Raw genomic sequence first — 16194 nt, forward strand, 5'->3', positions numbered from 1 at the left:
ACGGAGGTGCTGAGGGGACTGGAGCACCTCCCCTGTGGGGCCAGGCTGGGAGAGCTGGGGCTGCTCAGCCTGGAGAGCAGAAGGTTGTGTGGAGACCCCACAGCTCCTGCCCAGTCTGAGGGGCTGCAGGGAAACCAGAGAGGGACAATTCCTCAGGAGCTGCAGTGGCAGGACAGGGGAAAAGGGGACGAATTGAAAGAAGTGAAGTTTAGGTTGGATGTGTGGAAGAAGCTCTTCCCTGGGAGGGTGGGGAGGCCCTGGCACAGGGTGCCCAGAGAAGCTGTGGCTGCCCCTGGATCCCTGGCAGTGTCCAAGGCCAGGTGGGACACTGGAGCTTGGAGCAACCTGAGATAGCAGAAGGTGTCCCTGCCCATGGCAGGGGGTGGAATGAGGTGAACTTTAGGGCCCATTCCAACCGAAAACATTCCATGACTCTGATTTTTCTGTTGCTGGAAATATGATATTATTATTATTATGGTAATTGTAGATAGCATTAAATATTGAATAAATCTAGTTCCCTACACAAAACAAGCAGGGGAAGCAGCTCTTGTTGATTTTGAGTGTCTTTAGAGTCAGCATAGAGACCTCAGCAGTTTCATTCTGAGTCTGTGCCCCTATTGAAAATGGCAGTATCCAAGCAGGTGTTCCATGGCCACTTCTCTGAAAAATACCCTGTTCCCTGTGACCAACTTGGATGCTTTGCTAATAATATCAAAATTAAATGTACAGCTAATAATTGAGAGGAAAGCAACCAAATTTTTTCTGATAGATTTGGGTATTTTCAAATGGCTGGACTAGCAAGTGGAAAATACTGTTCAGTGTTTAACATAGACAAATGTGAAATAATTGATGTGTAGGCAATGAACCAGAGTAAATAGTGTATATACAACAGAAAGCTCTGCAGCATAATGACAGGGAAAGGATTTAAAGGTTATTATAAACAAATCCATGAAGATATTAGCATGGCTATGTACATGGGGAAAAAAAAGCCACCATGAAATGGGGATGCAAAAATGAGCAGAATACAAATGAAAACAGGAAATATTGAGAGAACATGAGGTTGGTTTACTATTTGGTTTAAATAGTACCACAAGTTCCAGTTTTTAAAGTTTAGTATCCTGGTTATAAACCTGTTTTGTATCTGAGCTATGCTCTGGGCATTTGGATTTCTAAAATAGGATTCTCATATTTAACCTCTGGGCCAGAATATTTGCCCCTATAATTTCTCTTAACTATCTGTATTTTAGAAGGCTTCTTCAGTGGCCACATCACACTAATTGTATTCACAAAATTCCAATTACATGTTTAGCTGGCTTCTTGCAGGCACGGTTACATTAAATTGAGCCACACAAATGAAATTATTGTTTATACAAGTAATGGTTGAACACACTCATCGAAATCTGGGACTCTTTTTCTAAAGTCTGCTTAAGTGCTTTGGATGGGCTTAGTACGCAGCCTGTGAGTGTTTTTCATAGCTTTGCATTTTTATTCAGAATTTGGTACCTTGAATGATTAAGTGGTTCAATATTTCTGTGATGCATGACTCGAGAACCAGGGATACAAATCTGGGAGGGCTGCACACTCCTTCAGAGGGGCCTCAACAGCTTAGAGAGATGGGCAGGGATAAAACATCTGAAGATCAACCAAGGTAAATGCAGGTCCTGCTCCTGGGCAGGAACAACCCCAGCATGAGCAGAGGCTGGGGGACCTGCTGGAGCAGCTCTGCAGGGAAGGACCTGGGGCTGCTGGGGAACATGGAGCTGTCCCTGAGCCAGCAGAGTGTCCTGGGGGTGCTGGGGGACGTGGACCTGTCCCTGAGCCAGCAGAGTGTCCTGGGGCTGCTGGGGGACACGGAGCTGTCCCTGAGCCAGCAGAGTGTCCTGGGGCCAAGGAGGCCAAGGGTGCCCTGGGGGCACGGGGAAGAGCCTTGGCAGCAGGTCAGGGAGAGATCCTGCCCCTGTGCCCAGCCCTGGAGGTACCTCTGGAGTGCTGTGTCCAGCTCTGGATCCTCAGCACAGCAGGGACAGGAGCTCCTGGAGCTGAGGAAGGGCCTGGAGCATCCCCGTGCCCAGGAGAGGCTGAGGGAGCTGGGGCTGCTCAGCCTGGAGAGGAGTCCCAGCTGAGAGGGACCGTCAGCCCTGGGTGTCCCTGTGTGCCACTGTGTGTCCCTGGGTGTCCCTGTGTGCCACTGTGTGTCCTGGGTGTCCCTGGGTGTCCCTGGGTGCCCCTATCTGTCCCTGTCTGTCCCTGTCTGTCCCTGGGTGTCCCTGAGTGTCCCTGTGTGTCCCTGTGTGTCCTGGGTGCAGGGAGAGCAGAGCAGGCCCAGGCTCTGCTCCAGGCACAGCAATGGCCCCGGAGCCACGGGCAGGGCTGAGCCCCGGAGCTGCCCCTGCACAGGAGGCACAACTTCTGCCCTGGGCAGTGCCCAGCCCTGAGCAGATTGTGCACAGAGGCTGTGGAGTCTCCTCCCTGGGGATATTGCAGAGCCCTGTGCACACACTGCTGTGCCCTGTGCTCTGGGATGTGGGCCCCTCCAGCCTGACCCAACCTGGGGCTCTGTGAAATGAAAATGCTGTTTAATCTTTTAAGCCAAACCTTTGTCACTAACAAATCAAATCTAATTTTCTCATAGCAGGTGTTTTGCCTATATAGGATGCAATAGGTAGAGGACATTTGTGACATATGTCAGTGCACACACATGGGGAGTTTCTTAGGCTCTGACAAAGCAATGTCTCTTTTCTGGCTCCCACAGTGTCTTCAGAAGACCTTGATTTGTGTGCAAGGTTTCTTCACTTGTTTTTTGGTTTTTTTTTTTTGCAGTACAGCATCTTACAAAGAGAGAAAGCAACTTTATTTAAGCCTGGCATAACTGTACAGTACATTAGGTCCGGCACCTATATTAAATGTGGGGATGCCCTACGGGATTCTCAAAGGACTGCATCATTTTAACAGTTCTTGGGCTTTTGCTCCATGATAAAATGTTAGCTTTTTATTAGCAGGCAGCCTGTTCCTTTGCTTCCTGCATGTGGGTATGTTGTCTTCAATACAAAGATCTTAAAAACACCGGTTCTATTTTCTTAAACTATTTCTTATAATGGCTAAAGTCACAAAAATATCTCTGCCTGTGCAGCAAATGCTTGATTTTTCATATGTCCCATATGCAGTCTGGTCAACACATTTAAGTTTTGGTTTTTTTGTTTTATTGGTTTTGTTCGGGGTTTTTTTTTTTGGGGGGGGGGTGTTGTATGGTTGGGGGGGTTTTTTTGTTTGTTTTGTTTTGGTTTTTTTTAGTTTTTGTTTTGGTTTGGTTTTGGTTTTGTTTTTTTTTCTCTTCACCCTTTAGTACAGATGGTATCATATGATTCCATATTTTTATAGTACTCCCTTTATATGGATTTGAGTGTCCTAGGATCAAAAGATGTGAACTGTACCTGATTATGTCAAAATTAATAATGTGAATTGAACCCAATAATCTGATTGATACTGTGGCCTTATTTTTATCACATTCCTGAAATGACCCAGAGATCACCTTCTTTGCAGTAAAAACATTGTTAGTTAATCTAAATTTAGTTTAACAAGCTGGTGGAGGATGAGAAAGTCTGGATAAACAGGTCTTTCTTTTATTTCAGTTTGTCTGTGTGCTGTTGTCTCGGTTTAGATAGACAGGTATCTGCCAGGGAGGGTTGGAGTCACCCTTAAAATGTAAGCCCTTCCCCCCCCTTTTCAAAATTAGCATAAATTTGCAATTAAAAGGCTGTCAGGCAAAGATTTTGGGAATAGGTATAGCAGTTCTTTACTCGGGATATAAAAATACAGATGTTGTAGTACAGAAGAATAAACAAATAAACAAACAAGAAATCCTAGAAAACCCTGACCGAGTCAGAAATACAACCTGACACCCTGTTGGTCAGGGTGTTGGAAGCAGTCTAAAGTCAGCCCTCATGGAGTGGCAGATGTGGTTCTGTTGGAGTAGAGATGGTCCCGTTGAAAAAAAAAAAGGGTAGAGTAACGGTGAGATGGGTCGGGTCTTTCCTCCAGGGATCCGGTGGAAAAACTGGATACCTACTGGGACTGTGGCTCCTTTTTGTCTAAGTTAAGATGGTTTGGCTCCTCCTCAGCAGCTTACAATAGTGCAGTGTAATGTGTAATGTCATTGATGAGCTCTTAATGGTCCATTAGCAGAAGATATTCCCATGGAAGTAGTGAAACAGTGAAGAGAGATAAGTAGCACCCCACCATCTGAGAAGTGACACTGACCCATTTGGGCAAAGATAAGCAATTCTGCTCCACCCAGATGGAACAGAATAATATGCTCTTTACAAAACCCATGACAGCTGTGCTGAGGTTGAAGAAACTGTACGACTGGGAAGGACAACTGGAGTGCTCAGCACAGCTTGGTATTGGGCAAAAGTCCTGAATTTGAGATCAAGGTCACAATTTGAGGCTTGCAAAGGGAGTTTAACTTTTAATATTTTAAAATATCTTTCACAGTAGTGAATTCCAAACATAACTGCAACACAGAATAATTTAGTTTCTCTATCAAAAAACTGTAGCTTGCTCTGATATTCAGAATCTAAAGGAGTTTTTACACTGGCTTATCTGCAAAGCTCTGCATTGATACATGAAGAAATTTGAAGAAAAGTTGATGTTTTCCAATATTTCCCTTTCACAAAGTAAAGTTTAAGAAAGCTTTCTTGCTGGAATAAACTGTATGTTATTTCTAAATTTCTGGAGTTTGTGTGATTGTGATTTTCAAACTTCAATGTATTTTTATTAGCTGTGGAAGAAACCTGAAGTCTTTATTCCTTCTACTGTCCTGCTGCCTGGAGTGAACAGAGCAGTTTAGAGACAACCACATCTTGAAAAATTCTCAGACAAAGATTAAAAGTGAAGGACCAGTTCTTTAACCTCAGTCATACTACACCAAAATTAATAAGGTTTCATAAAAAGTGTATTTCTAAGTGCCAATAAGGATGGAAAAGTCAAGTTCTGTGCTCAGGCAGGTCTTTGAGGGGGAGAATAACCAGCAATTTCCATGTATAAATGAAGGAGGTGACATCTTGGATTTGGGTTCATCTCAAACCAGCCTATTTTTTAATATACCCTTTTCTGGGGTGGTTGGGTTTGTTCAGGGAGTTTGTTTGTTGAGGGTTTTTTTTTGTTTGTTTGCTTGTTTGTTTATCCAGCTTTAGAGCCAGGCAATTGTGTCTCTTAGAAATATGTGCCCTTTTGAGGCTGGCTTCAAAACAGAATGTGGAATTCAGACAATAATAAGAAGTTAAGGTAAGAAACGTTGTGGGGAAATACAGGTAAATAAATGTTGGCGTTTGAGTGCAATTGTGGAATAGGAAGGGAAAAACAGTGTAGGAAACTATGGAAAAAATACACATGGCACTCCCAGGTGATGGGTTATATGGCATATTTAATGAGAAAATTGATCAAGGGCTACTGAAAAGAAATTGGACATGCTGAGAGCAATAGCTAATACCAGATAAAGACCAGATAGAATGGAAACCCGTGCAAAGATCAGAGAAATGGGGACTGTGCTGCTCTTTCAACCAAAACAAAAAGCCTCAGATCTCATTTTCATAACTTACAATGAGCAAACAGCTAAACAGGTCCTGTTACGGCTCTGCAGTGAAATTGTGCTAATTGGGTGGAAGTGGCTACATGGGGGAGAGTGTGTGAGACAGGATTGGAATTCCCACTCTTGGGAATGTCAACCCAAAATGCTTCTGACACTGATGGTTTCTCCATGTTTACGGGGCATAAGTGGTTAAGTTTCTTCACCTCCAGTCCTGGGGGAACTTCTGGACCTCTCAGGACAAGGGAGACGCTGAGGGGCTGAAGAGTGGCCAGGGAAGGGAATGGGGCTGGGAAGGGGCTGGAGAATTCCTGAGGGAGCTGGGAAAGGGGCTCAGTCTGGAGAAAAGGAGGCTCAGGGGGGACCTTGTGGCTCTGCACAACTCCCTGACAGGAGGGGACAGCCCTGGGGGTCGGGCTCTGCTCCCAGGGAACAGGGACAGAGGAGAGGGAACAGCCTCAGGCTGGGCCAGGGGAGGCTCAGGCTGGATATTGGGAAAATTCCTTCACGGAAAGGACTGTCCAGCCCTGGCATAGCTGCCCAGGGCAGTGCTGGAGTCCCCCATCCCTGGAAGGATTTAAGACATGTGGATGTGGCACTGGGGGACATGGGTTACTGGGATTTGGCAGGGCTGCGGTGTCAGCTGGCCTCAATGACCCTCAAAGTCGTTTTCAACATAATGGTCCTGAGATTCTATAAAGAATTATGTGTCTTGTATATCACGAAGGAGGGCAGCTTCTACTCCAGGAAGTGTCCACCCTTTTGTAGATTAGTGAAGGAAGGAGAATATTCTCTGTGGCTGGAAGTCATAATTAATTTGCTATATTTTTAGTAAGAACACATATATTTTATGTTATCAACATTCTAAACTGTTATCTATGTATGTTAAATATAGTGTATGAGTGCTTTGTTCATTTTCACACCAAAAAGATCAAGAACAGTAAGTCACCCTGCTACCTTTTAGCTGTACATTGAGAACACCATATCCTGAGAAGTTCAAGACAATCTGAGCTTTTGCTGCCCTACATGCTGAGATAATTTACATGTATTTTTAAGATCACAGTGATTTGGGCGATTAACATTTTTAAGTCAAATTAACACCAAATGTTATCAAAAACCTTTTTGCAAATTGCAATTTGCTGCTGCAAAGAGCAAGGAAGAAATTGAGCATTTGGCTTCCTATTTGCAGCCATAACTCAGTGCTATAAAAATGTGGGTATTGTGCTTTGCAGGAACTTTATCTCCAAAAGCATATGGTAGTGGATAAGCATGTGGGCTTGGGGTGAGCCCACGTTGATTTACAGTAATCATGGGCTTTCTTTCATTTTACCTTCTGGCTGCTTCTGTGTTTTTCATTCTTCATCAGACAAAGTGTAGATTCAAGTATGATCCTGATTCTGCCATCAATTCAGTTTAGTGGTTTTGAGAGAGATTTTCAAGCAGAGAGAGTGAATTGCATGTCTGTCAGGTGCTGCTTAGTTGGTTTCATTGCTACCAGGAAAGATCTTTGTCATTATTTTCTTCTCTTGGACCATTTTACATCAGTGGGGAACTGGAATTTTGCACAACATGGTTTTTCGGGGTTTTGTTTTATTATAAATGTAGGTACACATTCCTGAAACCCTCACACAGACAACAACTTTCCTAAAACCAAAACTTATTTAGGGATGGCCTTGAGACCATCATAGGGCCTTTGTTGGATAAGATTTTGCAACAGGACTTCATGGCATCCTGGTAGTCCCAATACCTGAGTGTTCATAGCTGCTTTGGAAAGGCAAATTGTCCCCCACATGCTGGAGATTTAAGGACAATGTTTAATGCCAATAAACAGAGACACCAAATAAGAAAAGAATCTCTCTGGATAATCCTCTCCTTCCAAAACTGGCAGCTGCAAAGGAGGGAGTTGCATGATGATGTTATATTTATGATGGGCAGACTAGGGGAAATCCAATAAAATTTGCAAAGAAATGTACCAAAGGTGGAAGGGGGCTGGCCACAAGACGACAATAACAGAATTGTTTAGGAACTCTGTTGCGCTGAGTGATCTGTTGGGAATGTGGCAGATATCGGGTCCAAAGCTAATTATAGGGCTGTGATTTGATATGGGGAGGAGAGGGTGGGAAATAACCCCAATTCCACTGATTCTCTGACTGCACCAAAGGAAGAAAAGGTGTCCTACTATCTTAGCCAGAGTTGAAAGCAATACCATAGACTAAGACTCTCACAATTTCAAGGAGGGAGAAAAAGTTGAGGAGGGAGAAGGAAAGAAAAGAAGAGGCAGAGCAGGACATCTTACATTAGTTTAGGAATTTCACCGGGAATTTTCAGATAATTATACGTACAGTCTCCTGCCACTGTCCACTTTAAATTGTTATTTGTGCTGGTGACAACCACTATAAACTCAGGAAAGCAGAAATCAAAAGTAGCATATATATTTCTTAAGATAAAACTTTCAAAACAGGGAAATTTAAACAAACCACTTTCTTGGGCTGTTCTGGATCTGTAGGACCAAATTTATTTTTCAATCACCCCCCCAACCTTTCACTTTAAGGCTCCTTTATGCCAGTAAAAACGAATACCTAACTAGCCATAATCTCTGGAATGACACAGTTTCAAATACTGATTTTTCCACATCAGCTACAGTTCAAAATAAATTCCCCATGTGTCAATCTCGAGTAGTTATTTTTAGAGGCTTCTTAGAAAATGAGGGGAGATCGTTTGAAGATGCTGTGGGATGCTGAGCATAGACCAGGCTGCTCGTTTCAGTGGGATGCTGTGCTTTGCTCCAAAGGGCAGAGTTCCATGGAGGGAGTGAGGAGGCGATGCCACCACACAAAGATGTGTGCTGTGGGAGAGCAGCACGGTCACCTGAGCATTCACTAAGTGCTGGATCTCTTTAAATATTTCACAGAATCACAGAACATCCAGGGCTGGAAGGGACCCACCAGGATCATTGACCCAGCTCCTGTCCCTGCAAAGACACTCGAACAATCCCATCCTGTGCATCCCTGCTGTGGAATTTTTTCCCTTCTTTTCGTGGTGTCATCTCCTCTTTTCATTTCCCTGTAGTCTCTGTTTTGCCTTGTCTATGTAAATCTGGAAATAACACCATTACTCTCAAATGCCAGCCAGTGTTTCTCAGCTCCTTTTAAACCATATGCAAAAGTAAGGGTGCCACTTCAGGAAGGTTTTGTGCTATATTTCCTGATAACCCTGGTCACTGCATAATTAATTCTTGTGTTATGTTCTCTATTCACAGCTGTTTAATAAGGTGGAAAATTGGGGAGCACGTCATCCAAAAGAGTGGCTGCGGAGCACTTTTCAGAACCTGAGCCCAGGAAATGACAGGAAAAGGGGAAATGGGGTTCTTTGAATCTTGGACAGTTATTTCTGCCTCTCTCTGTGCTTCTTAGAAATTCTCATAACTCCGGTAATCTGCACCTTTAAGTAAAGATAAGCTGCAGCTCAGCCCCTGTAGAATTTTCTTGGTGATGTCTCTTAGTTTTGAGTTCAAATGCTCTGATCTGGGAGATTTTTCTAATTTTATTTTTTAAATATTATTCCTGTTGTCTGTCCTTTTATATTACAACCATATGCATAAAATAACCCGAACTCAGTGTATTTCAGAACTTTTCCAAACAGCCCTGTCAAATTTCTCCTTTTAAAGAAGTGCCAGTAGATGCTTGTACTCTTGCAATAATTATAGTAATGATCTCCAGTGAAACTTATGCTGTTAAGTATTTTAAATTTTTTTTTTGGATCTGCATCAAGGTCGTGCTGTTAGGAGACAAAAGCAAACCCCAGGAGACCAAAAAAAAAAAAAAAAAAAAGTCAAAGATCATTTTGGTGTGTGCCAGATGACTCTGTGTGTCACAAATGCCAAGCTCAGACCCAAATCCCACAGCCCAAAACCGAGGCCAGCACGTGCTGGGAGCTCAGGGGAATTCAAAGTCACCAGCTAGGACATGATAAAGTCACTTTCTGTGCTCAAACAATTTAAGCAAACACCCGTATTGTGTCTTTTCTCACTCTGCCTTTCAGTTCAGATCAGACTTCAATGGTACACGAGGGAAATCTGCTTCCCTGGTCCAAAGCAGTCCCTGGGGCCTGCAGAAATCAGGCCCAGCAGGACAGGGATTCTGAATGTGCACTGGATCATTCCCAGAGCTGGTCTGCCTGGGATCCAGGGTCCCCATGAAGTTTGAGGGAGATAAGGGCTGCTCTGCCCCTGTCACTGTGTAATTTAGTGGGAGAAAAAGAGGATGCTTGAACTGCAGGTCAGGGCTTGGACTCGCCTGGTGCCTCAGGTGCTGGGCACCATGAATTTTCTCAGTCCCAGCTTACAACAAATCACAAAAGGACCACATTAACTTTAGATCTGCCCAGGCTAAAATCTACTCTCTCCAGTAAGCCTAAAAGGTGGGGAGATGGTAAAAGCCAGAGGCATTGCCATCCCTTGAAATATGTGGTATCAGCCAGGATCCCATCCAGTGGCACTAAATGGGACTCCCAGGGAGTCTGAAAGCCTGGGCTAAATTGCTGTCATGTGGCTTCCATGTAGGCAGCCCCTGATTCCTGCTGAATCCCCCCCAGCTGAAGTTCCTGGGCCTAAAATAACATTCTTTATCTCCCTCATCATATTCAAAACTCATTTTTCTGTAAACCACCCCCTCAGCCTGGCCCCAGTGATTGATGGAGTGTTCTGCCAAAATTTCCCCTCCATCCTGGCTTCTTTACACAGCCAGTCCTCCTGAAGGGCTGCAGAAATGGGGAGGGAGAGCCAGGCTGCAGTGGGCAATTCAGTCCTGTGCTGTCAGCAAGAGGCATTGAAAACAACCTCTCTGAGGAATGCAAAATCATCTGCGGTAATGTCTCCTGATACCAGGATAAAAACGTGGAGACAAAATTGTTCTTCATAAAGGATAATATAATAATTTTAAAGACTTCTATAGCCAGTTTAAACTTAAATGAGCCCTTTATTGCTCTCCTGCAAAGCACAATCAAGGAGCTCATGCTCTTTCAATAAACTCCAGGTTTTTAAAGAGAGAGTTTAGTCATGGATTGTTCCTGCAGTGAAAATACAGAGGTAAACAAAATAGATTTTTTAAAAATTTACTTACTTGTATTTAGAGCAATGCATTCAGATGAAAACTGTAGCTTTGAAAATATCACCTCCTACTGAAAGCATTGTGCTCTCAACTGTAAAAATCCAGGGTCCAGGAGCCTGCTCTGTGTTATGGAATTAGTGTGAGCAGTAAAACACAACTGCTTCCTGACGAGCCTGGAGCATTTTATCAGCCTTCCCTGGGCCTGGCCAGGCTGGGCTGGCTATTTACTGCTCTTCTCTCCCTCCAAGCATTTGCTTATGGAAGCAGCTCTGGTCTGCATCAAAGGGCAAGAGCTTCGGAATGTGATGATAAATAAATCAGTGCTAATGAACCCAGTGGTGGCTGCCTGGTGGCCCCAAACTGCCCCCAGACTGGTGTGTGCCCAGCCTCGGGGTCGGGCAGGAGGTACTCAGGTGACAATAGGCAGGGGCAGAAAAGGTTGGAACAGCCTCACTTTTCTCTCCCCTCTAAGTTTAGAAGCCAAATGTTTAATTTTCTTCTCCTCTCTCTGTTCTTTTCCTAACTGGCCCATTTTTGTCATCAATGATGACATCAATGCTTTACTTTCATGGAGAAAAAATTTCCCTCTCTCTTGTAGAACTCATGACTGATGGTCATTAACCTCATAATAAAGGACAATTTTAGGGTGGGTGTCTTTTTTTGGTGGGGGGGTGGGTTTTTTCATTGTATTTTTGTGGGTTGGTTTGTTTGTTTGTTTGGGGGGTTTTTCGTGGGGTTTTTTGTTTGGTTTTGTTTTTTTCCTTTTTTTGGGGGGAGGTTGGTTTGTTTTGGTTTGGGGTTTGTTTTTCTTTTTGTTTGTTTGGTTGAGGGTTTTTTTGTTGGATTTTGTTTGTTTGTTTGTTTTTGGGGGGGGGTTCCGGTTTTTTGTTTGTTTGTTTTGCTTATTTTGAAAAAGGGGTTGTCCCTTTCTTTAAACAGGTTATTTTTTCATTTTGGTCTGTGTTTTCTTGGGGTGATTCAAAGCTGTGTCCATCTGGGGGTTGGTGGGTTGAATGAATAATTCCTGAGGAAAGAGTGTCTCAAGCTGCTAAATTATTTTGGAGATTTTCTTGGTAGACAACATGTACCAACAACCAGAGGGCATAAGGTGCTGTTGTGTCCAAGATGTCCTAGAAACTGGATTGGCTTGGGATTGTACCTCTGTACTAGGTCAAAAATAAAATCCTGACATCATGGATATCAGTTAAAAAAACCCCTTATATTAATTTAAAAAGGGCTGTGATTTCAATTTCTACTGTTTCCTCCTGGCTACACTGATCTTTTCCCCATCAAACCTGAAAAAAAGAATCATCTTCTCAGACATAGCTTTATGGTAAATCTTGGTGAATATTTGTTGTGTGGACTAATGGAATTTTTTACTAGCAGTAATAAAAAATACTGAGTTTTTCTAAAAGTGTTGAGATTTTCAGCTTTGAAAGCACTGAAGAACACTGCAAGCAGTAAGTTTAACACAATGACCCCTAGTTTAAAGGTAGGAAGATTGAAGAACAAATTTTGGTAAATAACTTGCCAAAGAGGCATGGAAAATTGGTGGCAACTTTTCATGTCTGAGACATGAATGTAATGTTTGTTCCATAGAATAAAGCCCCTGTAGCCCTTCCTTGCCCAGAAAAAAAAACCAACAGCCTGGCCTCTAGATCTCCAACAGTACTCTGGGAGAAAAGGAAATAAAAGTAAGAAAAAAAAAATCACTTTTTTTTTTTTTTAAATGCCTGTACTCCTTATTCCTTCTGTCAATATTCTAACAAAGAGACCAAGAGTTCCAACTTTAAAAAGGAATCACAATAAACAAAATCTCCCCTAATGTCAGCTCAGTATTCCTTGCAGCAAGTCATGTGGGCAGGAAGATTGGTGGCTCTGATATCTGGATGTTTGTAAGGTCTTTAATCAAGACATTCTTCCAACTCATAATTCAACACCGCAGAGTGAAATACAGAAGGTAATTGAAGCTGATTGATAAAATATGGATTTCCTCTCCTTGGAAGAAAGTTAAGAGTATTTAAGGGGGAGAAACCCCAGAGCATTCACAGTTCAAATGAAAAATATGCTGACGTTTCTTCCAGGAAAAAAATAAATAAAGATAAAAGCTACAGGAAAGACTATGTGACAATAATTAGTTTGTTGTTTTAAATTAGGAGGTCTCCTGGGCCAGATGTTAGTTGTCAGGGAGTGATGCCCCCTCCTGAGACGTGTAATGAAACTGAGATAGCCAGGGGCCTCAGGGGAAAAAAAAAATAGGCTCTCTGTTTGGAGATGTCATTTTATTACAATGCTCTTGCCTTTTGCCTGAAGCATCTTATGACTGGGGATGGAAGAGAAAAGGGAGAGCAGAGAAGGGGTTGATGGAGGCATGCAGGCAGGATCCCAGCGGGCTCCGGCCAGCGGAGCAGACAGGTGTCCTTAGCGTGAGGAGGAGGCAGAGAGCTGCCGGTGCCGCCCGAGGAGGGCACAGCCCGGGCTGGCCGGGGACACCGCGCTGGCCGAGCTCATTGCCACGCAGGGGAGCAGCAGAATTATCCTGATTGTCTCCGCATTCCCGAGCACTGCCTGCAGCATCCCAGCCCTTGGGCGTTCCAGGCGCTGGGACGCTGGGCAGGGCCCTCCGGGGCATCCCAGGGCAGGACACCTTCCCAGGATCAGCCGTGCCAGCGCACACCTCGGTGGCACCTCTGTGTCCTGCGGGAACGGAGCAGGCTCATCTCGGGACCAGGATGCCCCCGTCACCAGCACCTGCTCCGGAGCCCTGTCGGGACGTTCCGCACTCCACGCGTTCTGGATCGTGCTCAGCATTAATCTGGCTGATGGCAACAAGCAGTGCTACCAAATCGGCTTCAAAGGCGCCGCATCAGTCGGTGCTTCGCCACTCAGAGGGCACGAGCACAGGACGGCCCCGATGGAGCCACTGCCATCGCTGCAGATCAGAGCCCTCGATTGTGTCACCAGCCACGTTAACACCATTTACCTTTCCCTTGTAGTCCCATCTCTGTGTCTTATTTCAGCGCTAGAATAAGGACAAATATTAACCTGATTCTGCATGAAGGATAACACGCTTTCCAGCATTTGCATGGAGCTGTGTTAACTTATTAAAATACTTCTATGCTTCAGGAGCAATGCAAATGCTAAGAAAGATGATGGATATAGAAAAATATATGAGTTTTGCAAAAGTTCTGCCATTCAAAATTATTTTCCAAGACTTAAGTGTTTCAGAGCCAATTAACTTTGAAAACAACATTTGCATTTGCTTTATCTCAGTGGGGTGAAAGACTGAGTTGTTTTTGATTTATTCTTGTTTATGGAATGATTGAAAAATAGATCTTTTTAAAAGTGACTCATTTAAGGTGCCCAAATGATGCACATTTTAGTATCTGCTCTAAAAGGTGTGCCAGCAGCATTCTGCATTTTAACAGCTTCTAACTAGTTTAATAAAGCGCAGTTTGCATTTGTGACTTCCCAGCATGAGCACTGTGTTGTTTCAGATGATGCAGCTGCTGACTTTTAATCAAATTAAATTTAAGAGACATAAAGACGTACCTCCATCTCATTCCCTGGTTGGAATTTCAGCACACAGGAATTACAGAAGGAATGTTCCAGCAGATTTTGGCACTTCTAATCTCTCAATTGGCTTCTGGGGGTGTTATGAGATCTTTTTCATAAACCCACCTGCTGTCCAAAAGTTACAGGATTTTTCCATTAATTATATAAGATTACTTCAAGTTTACCTAATGGCTCTCTGGGATTCTGTCCTGGCTGCACTGGGAGTAGAAGATGCCTGGGACTTTGCAGGTTTAATCGCTGGGTCTGCAGATTTCAAAGAACCAGAAATTAATTAACTATTGCTATTCCTGGTTAGCTGAAGGAATACTTTAAATCCAGGAGTCAGAGTGAACTATCCACACGTACCCCATGGAGTCAAACCTCCCAGCTGGTTGCTCATCAGGTGTCACAGTTTTGGAGATGGACGCACAACAGAACACACCGAGGTTCACGTGGCAATAGCAACTTTTCTGGAGTGCTGTTCTCCTTGCAGAGCCTGGGAAGTCCACGCTGTTAGTCCTGACTAGCTGAGTTAGTTGCCACCTGGCTAACTGGCCAATGGATGCCCGTGTCCCCAACAGCCCAGACTGGTCAAGTTATGTAATTAAGGCAGCTATGTAATTAGTTATATTTCAGTTATAAAATCATAATTAGGATTATTTATAACTGTGAGGCCTCCAGGCCAGCTGTTAGCCAATAATAACTGCTTTAATCTCTCAAACATGCAGCTAATTGGATAAACTAGGGGTGAGCCTGTGGGCATTCTGGGCTTTATTCAAATTGCAGTTTACTTAGAGAATTCTTTTTCAGCTAGTGTTACAGTCAGAGTAATGTTTTAGGAAGTACTCTCATGATTGAGAAGTCTGTATTTCATTCTAAAAATAAACTTTGACACTCCTAGGACCATTTGAAAATACAGACCATTTTGAAAGCATTTATATATATATTTAGGAATTGTATGTGGAAAATACATGCCATGGAATGCCTTTCAGCTGAAAGTTGTCAAGCAGAATGCAGTCCATTAGAAGAGATTGAAAAGCCTAGTGACAAGCACGACTGGGTATTTTATTATTTCTCTGCCTCAGCACATCTCTTTTGGCACAATGTGTCACAAAGGTTTAGGCAGGAGATGCAGGCTGGGAGCTGACTCTGGTGTGTTATCCTCCTCACATGGCAGGAGAACCCCCTGATCCACTGCCAAGCACTGCAGCAAAGCTTTGCTGAAGGCACTGATGCTTTCACTCTGTTTTGACTGTTTAATTTACTTAAGGGAATGTGGAGTTTCTTCAGACATTCCCCACTTTTGGTGGCAGTGCTGGGAGTGTGAGGAGGCTTTGATCTGCTCAGACACTGTGATAAGATGGGTGCACTCCCTCAGATAAATGGACTGTCTTGCTTTTGCCTTTCTCAACAGGAAATGTGTTCATTGCCCTGAAGAATGTGGGAAAACGTGCAGCTAATAGGACCCCTGTGAATATTCCCTTGTGCAGCTCTGGGACTGGCCTGGCTGGATTTTCTGCTGCTTACTTTATAACCCATGAAAGATGATTGTTGTTTTTACAGTTCTTGTACAGGAATGTCTCAGTTCAGTCATTATCTAACTGTTCCCTAACCTTTTTTGTAAAATCCTTTCCTTTTTTTTTTTTTCTTTTGTCTTTCCCTTTACTTTCCCCTGTTTCTTTTCTTAGTGCTTAAATCCAGACTAAAATCCCCTCCCATTATTCTGCTGCAGTTTGACTTCATGCCTACCCCACATCCATCTCTTGCAGCACTCAGGCTGCAGGCCGGGGGCAGCTTCTTTCTCATTTTGACTTTGCTTTTCTTCCTTTAGTTTGCTCATTCTCCCAATGTTTCAGAGCAGAAGACAGCTTGGAAGTTCTATTTTACAGTTAGAAACAAAAGCCCACCATAAAGTGCATGTTTATTATTTTTGTTGTACTCATCTGG

General features: G+C 43.6%; 2 long non-coding RNA genes across 2 annotated transcripts; one reads left to right on the forward strand and one right to left on the reverse strand.

Annotated features, from left to right (window-relative positions):
- Nucleotides 1-12755: 12755 nt before the first annotated feature.
- LOC136295803 (uncharacterized) lies at nucleotides 12756-14901 on the reverse strand. Its single transcript, XR_010722802.1, has 3 exons — nucleotides 14614-14901; nucleotides 14245-14511; nucleotides 12756-13714 (listed from the first exon to the last, which is right to left on the reverse strand). It is a non-coding gene; the product is annotated as an uncharacterized lncRNA (long non-coding RNA).
- Nucleotides 14902-14959: 58 nt separating this feature from the next.
- LOC136296142 (uncharacterized) lies at nucleotides 14960-16083 on the forward strand. The gene is made up of 2 exons (XR_010722868.1): nucleotides 14960-15307; nucleotides 15662-16083. It is a non-coding gene; the product is annotated as an uncharacterized lncRNA (long non-coding RNA).
- Nucleotides 16084-16194: the final 111 nt, after the last annotated feature.

This window comes from Chamaea fasciata, unplaced genomic scaffold, assembly GCF_029207755.1.
Source record: "Chamaea fasciata isolate MVZ Bird 193981 ecotype frontalis unplaced genomic scaffold, bChaFas1.0.hap1 SCAF_12, whole genome shotgun sequence".
Classification (NCBI taxonomy): domain Eukaryota; kingdom Metazoa; phylum Chordata; class Aves; order Passeriformes; family Sylviidae; genus Chamaea; species Chamaea fasciata.